General features: G+C 45.7%; 1 long non-coding RNA gene across 1 annotated transcript in view; it reads left to right on the top strand.

Moving 5' to 3' along the window:
* The window catches only part of LOC106725434, an 8701-nt gene extending 5128 nt beyond the window's left edge, over window positions 1–3573 (top strand). The window contains exon 2 of the long non-coding RNA XR_001361315.1: window positions 3461–3573. This is a non-coding gene — a long non-coding RNA (uncharacterized LOC106725434). The remainder of the gene's footprint in view (window positions 1–3460) is intronic.
* The last annotated feature ends 9997 nt before the right edge of the window (window positions 3574–13570 follow it).

The following is a 13570-nucleotide window of genomic DNA, read 5'->3' as shown; positions in this document are numbered from 1 at the left end:
CCCCCCCACCTCCCCTTCCCTTTAGCAACCAAATAACAGCTCTGACTCTGCAGGAGAGTTCAGTTCTGAGATCCTCGAGCGCACAAGGGGCCTGTAAACACAAGTGACCCTGGGCCTCTCCCTGCCCCTGCTCTCACCCTGTGCTCGGGAGGGTGTACTATTTTTTTTTAAATGAAGGTTCTAGTTTATATTGATTTTTTACAGAGAGGAAGAGAAAGAGATAGAAACAACGATCAGCTGCCTCTTGCACACCCCCTACTGGGGATGTGCCTGCAACCAAGGTGCATGCCCTTGACCGGAATGGAACCTGGGACCCTTGAGTCCGCAGGCAGACGCTCTATCCACTGAGCCAAACCGGTTAGGGCAGGAGGGTACACTATTTTCACTACGTTTTCTTGGGGAGATATGGGAGAGAGCTACATGACAAATCACAGAATAGACTTCCTAACCATCTTAAAACAGATTTTTCACACCCGTTCTCTAGCAGCTGCCACCTCTCTCCATAGGTCTCCAAACCATGCTCTGCTTTTGTCATAAACTCCTCCTCCCCCCTTCCTAGCTGTCTCCCTGGGTTTTCCTTTGCCTTTATGCTAGAGGACCTTTTATTCCCTATCAACCGCTCCTAAATGCTTCTCCACCCCATCATCCAAGCACAGGCACCTTCAGGAGGAGTTGCCTTCTTTATTATTTTTTTTTCTCACTTACTAGTACAGTTTACATTCAGTATTATTTTGTATTAGTTTCAGGTGTACTGCATAGTGGTTAGGTAATCATATACTTTACACAGTGTTCTCTCCCTCCACCCCCATGTTTCCAGTGCCCACCTGGCACCATTCGTAGTTATTACAATGTTATTGACTCTATTCCCTACGCTGTACTTTACATCCCCAGATCTTCCTTCTTTAGATTTGGGGAGATTGGAAAAACTTAAAGTTTCAGTTTGTCCTCACTTACAGTAAGCTGTCTTCATCCATGCATGCATTTATTCACTCCTCCATCATTCAACAGTCATTTCCCGAGTGTCTTCTTTGTGGGCCAAGTGCTGTAACTGCTGCAGTGAGTAAGAAGTGGTTGTTTCAGATGGGAAATGTACTCTGCTTTTGTAATTGCATTCCCACATTGGTGAGAGGAGTGTGAATTTGAACAACTCTCTAATTATTTAGTGCCAGAGACTCATAAACAGACACCATGTACTGTGCCCGTGCTGTTCTGTCAGACTGTAAGCAGAGGACTAACTGTACCCATTTTTTAACCTCCCACTGCACCCCACAACTACTCACAAGATGCATTTAACAACAGCATAAGTTTTAGATGCCCACTGGACTGTGAGCTTCTGGAATGTCATGACTTGGTCTAATTTGTATTTGTACTGCCTTGCGTAGGACCAGGCACAAAAGAAACTGGAATTTCTTTTTTTTTTTTTAAATGAATTAAGACAACAGTGAAGTGCTCAACTACAAATTGCTGCAGACCCTAGGTGGAAAGGATTTCACAAAAGGAAAAGAGTTGGTGGTGAATAGAAGTAGAAGGCTTCATTGAGTGGTGGGGTTTAGATCTAAAAAAAAAACCCAGAATATTCAGCTCATCCGAATAATAACACTTCTCTGGATAGTGGGCATGAATATGTCTACAGTCTTTTTTTAATCCTCACCCAAGGATATGTTTAGAGAGAGAAAGGGAGAGAAAGAGATTCCTGACTGAGAATTGAACCTGCAACCTTTTGGTGTACAGGACGATGCTCCAACCAACTGAGCCACCTGCCAGGGCTGTCAACAGTCTTTTAAAGAGCACTTTGGCAATCAATATCAATATCAATAAATATAAAAAATGTGACATCCAGTTTCAGTCCAAAGAAATAATTGGATATGCGGACAAAGATGGTGTAGGGGAGGGAAAAACTTTTTCCTTTACAGTCTTAGGTTCAATGGTGGAGGCCCTACAAATTAAACTGACAGAAAACAGATTAATGGGAGAAAAAGGTTTATTTTATATGCACATGGGGGGGGGGGCGTTGCTAACAGAAATGAAGTGAGGACTCCAAAGAAGACAGTAGGCCTGAGACCTTATACACCAATTTTAATGAAGAGTGTTAAATTATGGAGATGGACAAGATAGAGGGGGTTTGAGCGACAAGGGGCAGTACATTGTGGGAAAATAATTATATGGGGGAAGTAAGGATTGCTGTAGTAAGATTTGTTTGCACAGACTCATCTTGGCATTGGCTCCCCACCTCCTGGTACCAGAATGGCACAATTTCTCACGGAAAATTTATGTCCCGCTTTTCAGTAGGAAGGAGGAGGACAGGGAGCCCTTTGTGTGTCTGCTGTTTCTCAGCATAACCGTACGCCAAAGTGGCAAATTTAGGGTAATGTACTCCGATCCCTTCAGTGGATATGGAGAGATATTCATCCCAGAAATTTTTCTGAATGTAAAGCAGGGGTTCTCAAACTACCGCCCGCGGGCCACATGCGGCCCGCCAAAAACATTTATCCGGCCCGCCGGGTGTTTTTGCCGCCACTGCCTGTCCTGCTTAGCAGCCGACTCGTCCCGGGCCCGCAGTGCGCATGTGTGGAATGTCTGAGGGACAGTGAACTGGCCCCCTGTTTAAAAAGTTTGAGGACCTCTGGTGTAAAGCAATGTAAATATCCATTGATGATAGAATTTATACAATTAAGTTTATAGTGCTTCTAAAAATATTAATAATATTAATTCTAATATTATTAAGGCTACATACATGTTAATTTTTTTTGAGATGCTATTTTATGAATTAAGGAAACTGTTGAAAGGCCCTTAAAGTAGATTATAAGCTTTCCCTATTCAAGCAAGCTGAATTACACATACCCTACTGGGGGAGGGGTTACTGAATTTATTTTTTCAAGTTAAGCTTTAATTTACATGTTCCCTTTGAGAGCAAAGGAGAAGGTTGTTCCTGGGTGATGTTGGATGATAGTGACCAGGGGAAGGTGGCAACAGTGCACCCATCTCCACTAACAGTGCTGAATCTCAGGAACCCCTGTAAATCTGAAACCCAACCCCCTTCTCTTCTCAAGGGGGTGAGTAGTGCTCCGTCTTGGGCTTTCTGACCTGGAACTTCACTGTAAATGTATCCTGCTTGTTGGAGAAGCTGGTCACACATGATGTGCAACCATTTGAGGTTTCGGATGCCTCAGCAGGTTGGAAGTGTTAGTTCATGTTACCACAGCAAGCCAGCAGTCGTACTCCTAAAGCACCTGCTCTTCTATGGACATTCATCCTGTTGTCCTCCAGCTTCCAACCCATAGAGCAGTTTACCCCGAAATCCAGGTCTCTCACCTTCCAGCACTTCCCGCCCGCTTGTGGTCGAGTTCAGGCAGTCGACTAGTTGTGGCCAATGAGTTGTGAGTGGAAGTGATAGGGGTCACTTCTGGCCATTTACTTGCCCGTGAGGTTTTCCTGAGCATTTTTTCTCTTCACCTGGCAGTTGGCAACATTCAACCCGAAACCCTGAGTGAGTGATAGGAAGAGACACCCTGTCAACCCACAACGGACATGCATTGAAAGTAGAAAATAAACCTTGGATGTTTGAATCACTAAGATGTGGGGGTTTGTGTTACTGGGCCATTGCCTAGCCCATCCTGCCTAAGCTCACTTTATCCTGTAGACCTGCATCTTAGAAGCTAGATCTACTCTTGTTAATGTTAGATCATCCAGAAACTGTTGGTTCTCATTGGCATTCACCTTGCCAGACATGCTTCTGGTCACACACTGTTCATGCTTGCACACCTTTTCTTGAGGTATAGAACAACAATGAAGAGATCAAGAACATTTTGCTGTGTATACACAAACTCAGGACAGTCTTGTGCACTAATTAATACCTCGAAGCGGGGGCACAAAGCAGAAAGCAGCTTCCACAAATAGAAATTCTTTGCATCAGTCTTAGATTCCAGCAGTGGGGCAGATTTTTATTCCATCAGTTCATGTGGCTTCTGCCCCCCCACCCCGCCTTTTTTAAAAAGTGGTGTATTTTTTTTTAATTAAATCTTTATTGTTCAGATTATTACATTTGTTCCTCTTTTTTTCCCCCCATAACTCCCCTCCTCCCAAGTTCTTAGATTCACTTGTTGATAGATGCATGTTTGTTGTTCATAATTTGTATCTTTACCTTTTTCTTCTTCTTCCTCTTCTTAAAGGATACCTTTCAGCATTTCGTATAATACTGGTTTGGTGGTGATGAACTCCTTTAGCTTTTCCTTATCTGTGAAGCTCTTTATCTGACCTTCAATTCTGAATGATAGCTTTGCTGGATAAAGTAATCTTGGTTGTAGGTTCTTGGTATTCATCACTTTGAATATTTCTTGCCACTCCCTTCTGGCCTGCAAAGTTTGTATTTTTTTTTAAAAAATTTTTTTCAATTGACTTAGAGAGAGAGGGATTGAACCCGAATGTGCCCTGACCGGGACAGTGCTCAACCAGCTAAGCCACACTGGTCAGGATTGCCCCTACCCCTTTTATTGCACTTTACCCATGACTGAACAGAGGTAAATGATCGCAAGAAATCAGGACCAGCAGGAAATGTAGGATTGATTTAGAACCAGAAATAAAAATAGTGAATATCAATGTGTTCCGTCTTCTCTCCAATGAGGTGAACAAAGTTTGGTTATTCAGCCCTGAAAAGTATTGTGAATTATGATAGTGCATTCACAGAGAACCTGTAAAAAGTTCTGCCACCGTAAAATCCACTGTGAAAGTAAAGTAGTGATTTTTTTAATGTATGCAAAACCTGAGATAAGTCAGAGGGTGTCAGTCTCAACTTCAAACTGGAGGCAGCTGCCTTCTCAGGGCGGCACTCCTGGGCTTCACGGCCTCCCTCCACTCGTCCTTCACATCCGGGACCTTGGGGTTCAGCCCCCTCTTCCTAAGCATTCAACCCTAATGCCTCGCAAGAGTCTGCACGGAGGCGTGGAAGGGCTCTGCAGTGAGCTTTCAGGACCCCCTCTGCCGCCCCTGCCTTGTGCTCTGCACTGCTGGACCCTGGCCAGGGCAGGGCCAGGGGGAGCTCTGGGAGACCCAAAGCTCTGGTGCTAGAATGGTGTTAGGAAGGCTTGTTCAGGCGGCAGGAGCAGGTGAGGCGGTGCTGGAGGAGAGAGAGAACAGAGCTCTTTTAAGTGAGGACTGTAAACCCCTTAAAGCTGTTTGTTTTTTTTCCAAAGGAGGGGTAGGGCAGCATACACACAGCTCAGCCTGGACTGGTGGGTAACTGATGAGAAGCGGGGATGTGAGGTGGGGCAGTTAAGCCTTTGAAACAGTTGTATACTTTTAGAGACAAGAGGTTCTGGGAGGCTAGGCGGTTCTTCCTGGCTCTGAGCTGCCGGCTTATCTGGGAAGCTCCTATCCCTTCCTTCCACAACAAGAAGGCATTGTTGAGCTACAATGGACTCAGTTACAAGTGAAACAATTACCTACCCTTTGCCCTGGCAGCCCGGCTGGAGAGTGCGAACCCAGCCTCCAGGGCTTATTGGCTGGGTGACCTTGGGAACGTTACTTAACCTCACAAAACCCCAGAGTCTTCATCATTAAAATGGGGTTAAGAGCATGAAATGTGTTTAAAGTGCACACAGAAAGGCTCCAAGTTGTGGCCGTACTGTTTCTGAGCTAGGCCAGATTAATGGGTGTGTGACCTATGCAGTCACCAGGGAACAAGGCCAGAAGGGGTCCCGCACTGGGTTTAATAGTCTGCTGTTGCTGTCTTGCAATTCTTAGCAGTTTCTTTGAGGGGGAGCCCATATTTTTATTTTGCACTGGGTCCGGCAGATTACGTTGCCAGTCCTACTACCTGGAGAAGAATGGTATTATGGTCCCCATAGCCCAGGAGTCTCAGGATCTGTCTGAGGAAGTCGTCAGTGGCTACACGTCAGGAGGGCCAGGGTTGCACACTGGGTGAGGCGGACGTGGCACTGTCTCCCGGGCAGTACTGAGGCTGTAAGGACAAAGTCTGAGCTCCCCCCGCTAGACAGGTCCCTCCCGCCACTTGGCCCAGGAGAGCTCTTTGAGCAAGAGGCCTAGAAACCCTCGGCCTGGCTCACTCCGTAGCTGAAGGTCACACTTTGAGTCTCCCACAGGCTGATCCCTTGGGAAAACTAAGCATAGCCTGTCATTCAGAAGTGGCACAAGCTGCAGGAATTATATGAAGTCAGCCACAGGCTCCTTGCAAAAAAACCCACAAATTCAAATGTTCTAATCTTTTTTGAAAATGTTTTTATTGATTTTAGAGAGGAAGGGAGAAACACCTATGTGAGAGAACGGTCTGTCAGATGCCTCCTGCACGCCCCCTACTGGGGATTGAGTCCACAACCCTGTGCTCTGGCTGGGAATTGAACCAGGAATGCTCAACCAACGGAGCCACACCAGCCAGAGTAAATATTCTACCCTTTTGTTTTTATTTTTTGTTAATTCTCACCTGAGTATATATTTTCCATTGATTTTTAGATAGAGTGGAAGGGAGGGAGGGAGGGGATAGAGGGAGAGAAGAGAAGTGAGAGAGACACGTGGAGTGGTTGCCTCCTGCATGTGCCCCTGGAACCGGGGCAGGGATCGAACTTGCAGCCCAGATACTTGTCCTTGACCGAGAATGGAACCTGTGTGGGGGCCAATGTTCTAACCACTGAGCTGTATGGACCAGGGCCTCTACTCTTTTAAAATGTTTTTAAGCAGATATTAATTTGGTCATCAGCAGAAAATAAAACAAGCAAGAAACAAATAGAAAATATGTTTCAATTAAAATAAAAACCATTGCTGAGGTTGCCTTTGACTCCACAGAAGATGTTTGTAATTTTCATTTGATGTGAAATGTTACTTCTGCTCATGGTCATCCTAGAACATTTATTTCCTCTTGGTGGTAAGTGAAATGATGCATTCATTTAGAAAATAAAAGCAATTTGTCAGGTAAGAAGCAGTTATATGAGACTGTGTGTGACAATTGAAACATGCTATTCAGAATTACTGTGGGTTGCAATCATGTTCCAACATTCTGCTTTTCCTCTTTGGCAATTTAGCTTACACACACACACACACACACACACACACCCTTCCCAGAGAGTCACCTGACTCTAGTTATTGTGAAGGCTTGTGTAAAAACTTTGAGGGGGAGCAGAATAGCCTCCCCATAATGTGCCACTTTCGCATGTGGATTGTTTTGAGCTGAAGGCAATTAAGAGCCAGCAGACTCTAGAAAAGCTTTTTCTCCATTAACTGCCTAAAAGAATTTTAAAAGGGGGTCTATACCAACCAGGAAGAGCTGCTATCAGAGACAACTTTGTACACCAGAAAGATTTATCTGCATGCTGCGGCAAACATTTGTTTACCAAAGTTTTGCCTCTCTTATCTTCCTGTGAATTGTCTTCCTCCCTTTTGATATCCCAGACCCCTACCTTCTCCTTAGCTCAGGATGGTATAAAAATCTAAATTGCCTGACTACCTTGGATTCTGTCTTTGTGGGGCTCCTGTACATACAGGGTGGGGCAAAAATAAGTTTACAGTTGTGAGCACACAAAACAGAGTTCATTCTTGTATTACTATTTATTCATTGTATTATTTTCCATACGGACAACTGTAATCCTACTTTTGCCCCACCCTGTATATACAGAATTAAATTTGTTTTTCTGTTAATCTGTCATGTCAGTTTTTTTTTCTTTTTTGTCTTATGTCAATCTTTATGTATTAGATCTGCCAACTAATCTAAAAGGAAAGGAGGGAAATGTTTTTCTCCCAAACAAGCTTAATCAAGTTCCAGAGAAGTCCCACTGGGCACTTTAACTCAAATTTATCTCAAAGAATTGGAATTTGTAAGGAGCCATGAGTTTTGGAAAGAAGATATATGGCTTAGTACAGATTCCATTTTAAACTGTGTATCATGAAATGTAAACATTTAATAAATGGGCCAATCCCGCCCTTGCCAGTTGCTCAGTGGTTAGAGCGATGGCCCAAGGACTGAAGGGTCATGGGTTCGATTCCGGTCAAGGTTGTGTAACTCAGTTGCAGGCTCGATCCCTGGTCCCTGTCAGGGTGAGAGCGGGAAGCAATCAATCCATGAGTCTCTCACATCAATGTTTCTCTCTCTCTCTCTCTCTCTCTCTCTCTCCCCCCCCCCCCCCTGCCACTCTCTAAAAATCAATGGAAAAAATATCCTCGGGTGAGGATTACCCCCCCCCCCCGCCCCAAATTAAAAAGAAATGGGCCAATCCTAACCCTATTGTAATCATTTCACAACATACAAGTGGATCAAGTCATTACATTGTACACTGTTAAACAAAAACCTTTGCCGCTAAAAGCTTTTCTGAAAGTAAGGGTTCATTGAGCCACATGCTAGGCAGAAAAAGGACGAAGGACGAGGTCCTGGGGCATGCAGTCTAAACCACCAGCAGCAGGGCTAGATGGAGAAGACAAACCCGTTTGTCGTCCTGGAGCTGACAGAGTTTGGAGAAGAAAGATGCAAGTTGTTTTAAAAGAATTTACATTGGCTCTAGATAAAGGGGGTGGGGGGAGGTGAATCGGCTGGTTCTGGGACAGGTGGCTGGGCAGTAAGGAAGAAGCGTTTGCTCTTTTTGTATTGATTGTGGGCAGGAGTCCAGAATGTTCCTGCGTAAGCAGAATGCAGTGGTGTCTGGTGGTCAGCTATTCTCCAGATAATCATGAAAATAACCACCGGGAAGTTAATTCAAAGTTTCAACAGGCATTTGGGAATGTAAGCAATTTTGCTGGGTTTTGGCCTGCAGCTATGAACTGATTTTACCTCCCTTATCTCTCCCGGCCACCCTCCTGCCTGCTGTAACTTCATTTAGGACACTAAGGAATTGTCTCCTTGTCAACACTTTAAACTTACACAATACCATGTGTCAATTATATTGCAATAAATCTGGAAAAACAAACAAAAAACAACTCTATCCAACTAGCTTAAATAATAAGAAAAAATTATTAACATAACAAGTAATCTCAAGACAGGATGGCTGTAGGATTGGTATGTAGATCACAAGGACCCCGTGTTAGCTTCCTAGGGCTGCCATAAAGAAGTCACACAAACTGGGTGGCTTAACACAATGAACTTTTATTGTCTCATGGTTGTGGAGGCTGGTAGTCCAAAATCAAGCAGCATCTCGCTCCCTCTGAAATCCATGGGAGAGACTCCACTCTCTGTCTCCATCTTTTGGGTGTCTCTCTTTTCTTCTAATAAGGACACCAATCATATTGGATTTCGGGTCCACCCTACTCGAGTTTGACCTTATCTTAACTAATTACGTTTGTAACAACCCCATCTCCAAATAATGGTTACATTCTGGGGTACTTACTAGAGGTGAGGTGAGGACTTCAATATATCTCTGGGGGAGGGCAAGAGACACAACACAACCCACAACAGAACCTTTCCATCTTTCTGCTCGGCCACTGTCAACCTCCTGGCTTGCCTTTAGGCTGCTGTCCTCATGGTGAAACCTGGCTACAGCAGTCCCAGGCATCAGGTCTGACAAACAGTGTCCATCAGAGGGATCTCTTCCTTGTATCTCTTTTAGAAGCAAAGAGCCCTTCCCAGGACCCCCTCCCACAGCAGACTTCTTCTCATTTATCATTAGCAAAAATTTCATCACTTATGCATGCCCAATGCCATGACTGGGACAAGGAACAAGACCACTCATCATGGTTGGCTTTGACTAGTGGTTCTTAAATTTGAGCATGTGTTAGGCTCACTTACCTGTAGGGCTTGTTAAAACACAGATTGCTGGGCTCCACCCCCAGAGCTTCTCGTTCACTAAGTCTGATGTGAGGTCTGAGAATTTGAATTTTTGACAAGTTCCTAGTTGAGGCTAATGCTTCTGGTCCTGGAATCATACTTTGAGAACCAGCGGTTTAGACTAACCAGGATTTATCTCAGAGTACTGAGCTCAACAAGTGGAAAATGCATTGCCAGTTAGAGGAGGGAGGAATCAACAAAATCAGGGTTCCATCAGAAAGGAGCAAGGGGTGTGGGGGGTAGGCAGCTAGTAGTGTCTGCCAAAGAGTGGCCAAAGAAAAGCCAGGACGAGACTAGAAGGGGTGTGTCCAGACAGGCAAGAAGAAAGTCAGAAAGGAATAATGTCAAGGGGGGCCATGGAGAAGAATTTTAGGGAGTGATCAACACTGTTAATGTCATAGATAGGGCCAGGAAGATAAACACTTAATGAGAAGATTCTGTTTCGTAAGGACCTCATTAAAACAACATCATATACAGAACTTGTTTTTGTTTTCTTTTTTTTGTGCAACAAACAAACTTTATAAAATCTTATCAGGAACAGACCAATAATATAGGAAAACTGTCCTTTTAGTTGATGAAAGAACTTAAGTTTTATATTAATATACCATTGATAATGGATATTAATTAATTTTAAGAATCCTAATAATAGCCCTGGCTGGTGTGGCTCAGTTAATTGGGCATTGTCCCATGCACCAAAAGGTTGCTGGTTTGATTCCCAGTCAGGGCACATGCCCAGGTTTCGGGCTCCGTCCCTGGTAGGGGGCATGCAGGAGGCAGCCAATCTATGTTCTGCTCTCACATTGATGTTTCTCTTTCTCCCCCTCCCTCCCTTTTTCTCTAAAAATCAATTAAAAAATCAAAAAAATATAATAACTTAATGTTAGCCAGCTTAATTTTTAAAAAAATATATTTTATTGATTTTCTGCAGAGAGGAAGGGAGAGAGACAGAGAGTTAGAAACATCGATGAGAGAGAAACATCGACCAGCTGCCTCCTGCACATCCCCCACCGGGGATGTGCCCGCAACCCAGGTACATGCCCCTGACCGGAATCGAACCCGGGACCCTTCAGTCCGCAGGCCGACGCTCTATCCACCGAGCCAAACCGGTTTTGGCATAGCCAGCTTAATTATAAAAAACTAGAAGCCTGATGCACAAAATTTGTGCATGGGGCTCGGCCGTCGCAGCCCCGGCTTCATTTGGAAGGTCGTCTGGACGGTTGTTTTGCTGTTTGGTCTAATTAGCATATTCGTTCTTTATTATATAGGACTAGAGGCCCGGTGCACAAAAATTTGTGCACTCGGGAGGGTCCCTCAGCCCGTCCTGTGCCCTCTCGCAGTCTGGGACCCCTCGGGGAATGACCACCTGCTGGCTTAGGCCTGCTCCCCAGGGGATCGGGCCTAAGTTGGCAGTCAGACATCCCCTGGGGTGCCTGGCCAGCCTGGGTGAGGGGCTGATGGCTGTTTGCAGGCTGGTCACACCCCCTTCAGGGTGGGGGTTCCCACTGGGGTGCCTGGCCAGCCTGGGTGAGGGGCTGATGGCTGTTTGCAGGCTGGTCACACCCCCTTCAGGGTGGGGGTTCCCACTGGGGTGCCTGGCCAGCCTGGGTGAGGGGCTGATGGCTGTTTGCAGGCTGGTCACACCCCCTTCAGGGTGGGGGTTCCCACTGGGGTGCCTGGCCAGCCTGGGTGAGGGGCTGATGGCTGTTTGCAGGCTGGTCACACCCCCTTCAGGGTGGGGGTTCCCACTGGGGTGCCTGGCCAGCCTGGGTGAGGGGCTGATGGCTGTTTGCAGGCTGGTCACACCCCCTTCAGGGTGGGGGTTCCCACTGGGGTGCCTGGCCAGCCTGGGTGAGGGGCTGATGGCTGTTTGCAGGCTGGTCACACCCCCTTCAGGGTGGGGGTTCCCACTGGGGTGCCTGGCCAGCCTGGGTGAGGGGCTGATGGCTGTTTGCAGGCTGGTCACACCCCCTTCAGGGTGGGGGTTCCCACTGGGGTGCCTGGCCAGCCTGGGTGAGGGGCTGATGGCTGTTTGCAGGCTGGTCACACCCCCTTCAGGGTGGGGGTTCCCACTGGGGTGCCTGGCCAGCCTGGGTGAGGGGCTGATGGCTGTTTTCAGGCTGGCCACACCCCCTTTAGGGTGGGGGGTCCCCACTGGGTTGCCTGGCCAGTCTGGGTGAGGGGCTGAGGGCCGTTTTCAGGCTGGCCAAGCCCCCCGGCGACAGAAGCTCCCAGCCTCTCCTTTTTTTCTTTCTTTTTTTTTTTTTTTAATTCTGAGATTTATTTACCTTCTATAATTGAAACTTTGTTGCCTTTAGTGGAGCTCAGAGCCAGCTGTGGCAGGCAGGAAGCTTGGCTTCCCCCATCACTGGAGCAACCAAGCCTCCTACTCGCTCCAGCTCCGTGGCTGCTGGCCGCCATCTTGGTTGAGTTAATTTGCATATAGTTGCTCTGATTGGCTGGTGGGCATGGCTTAAGGGAGTGATTCCCAAAGTGGGCACTACTGCCCCCCGGTGGGCGCTGCAGCGATCCAGGGGGATGGTGATGGCCACAGGTGCATTTGGGGGCAATGAGTAACTGCTATTAAAATTTTTAAAAAATTAATTTCCAGGGGCTGAGTAATATTTTTTCTGGAAAGGGGGTGGTAGGCCAAATAAGTTTGGGAACCACTGGCTTAAGGCATAGCGAAGGTACGGTCAATTTGCATGTTTGTCTTTTATTAGATTAGATAATATTTTCTCTTCCCATTCTGAAATAACCAAGACAAAGTTATTTTATGTCCATTAATGAGAATATATCTCCATACCTTATACTATCTTTTATTAAAAATATGGACTATGCATATATGAATATAAGTTCCATATTAATTATAATTTTAAACCCTTAGAAATCTTAATTTTAGTGACAACTAAAAATAAGCAATTAGCATTCTTTAGACCAGTAAATTTATAAATACAGTTCATTCAAAATGATTATGTAGCCCTGTATTATTGACCTGGAACATGTTCATATTATAAGAAAAGGGTGGGTTATAAGTAATATTATATTATGAACCCATTAAAAATATAGTTCAGCCCAGCTGGTGTAGCTCAGTGGTTGAGTGTCGACCTATGAACCAGCAGGTCACAGTTCAATTCCAGGTCAGTGCTGGGGTCCGACCCCAGCAGGTCCAGGGGTCCCCAAAGGTGTGGACGGAGTCGGCGAAGAAGGAATGACACGGAGACAGCCTTCAGTTGATCAGCAGCCTAGTCAGGACCTCTAGCCAGGATCTCCAGCCAAAGTTCTGGTCGGAGTTCTGGTTAGGAACTGATCAGGATCTGATGTTTATTGTCTTGTTACATCTATATTTATACCAGCCGATTTTAATCCTGTCAATTTCTATTACAAAGGTTAGGGCGTTTCTTATCTCCATTCCAGGGAGTAAAGATTATGTAGCTTAACTACCCGCCTGGCACTTAATTAAGGGGTTGTATCCCCTCCCTAACCTCGGGGAAAAATCCCCACCTGGGGAAACAACCTTTCTCGGAGAGGTGACCTTGGTTAAAACACATGGCACTAAGGAGAGCAAACATATTAAGAACAATATGCTATATATGCCAGGTCCCTTGAAACATATGCTGTGCAGATGTTTCTTTCCTGCAGCGACTGTGTCAAGCAGCAAGGATGGACCGGCTTCCAGCAAATTCCCCCTTTTTTGTTTTTTAAATGATAGCGCGTGTAAATCAGTGGCCACCTCTCAGATTGGGCTGTTTAAGACTCGGAAGAACACTGGCAAGCAATGACAATAAGCATAGCTATAAACATAGTGGACGGATT

Source organism: Myotis brandtii, unplaced genomic scaffold (assembly GCF_000412655.1).
Source record: "Myotis brandtii unplaced genomic scaffold, ASM41265v1 scaffold164, whole genome shotgun sequence".
Classification (NCBI taxonomy): Eukaryota; Metazoa; Chordata; class Mammalia; order Chiroptera; family Vespertilionidae; genus Myotis; species Myotis brandtii.
This window is presented reverse-complemented; position numbering and strand designations above follow the sequence as displayed.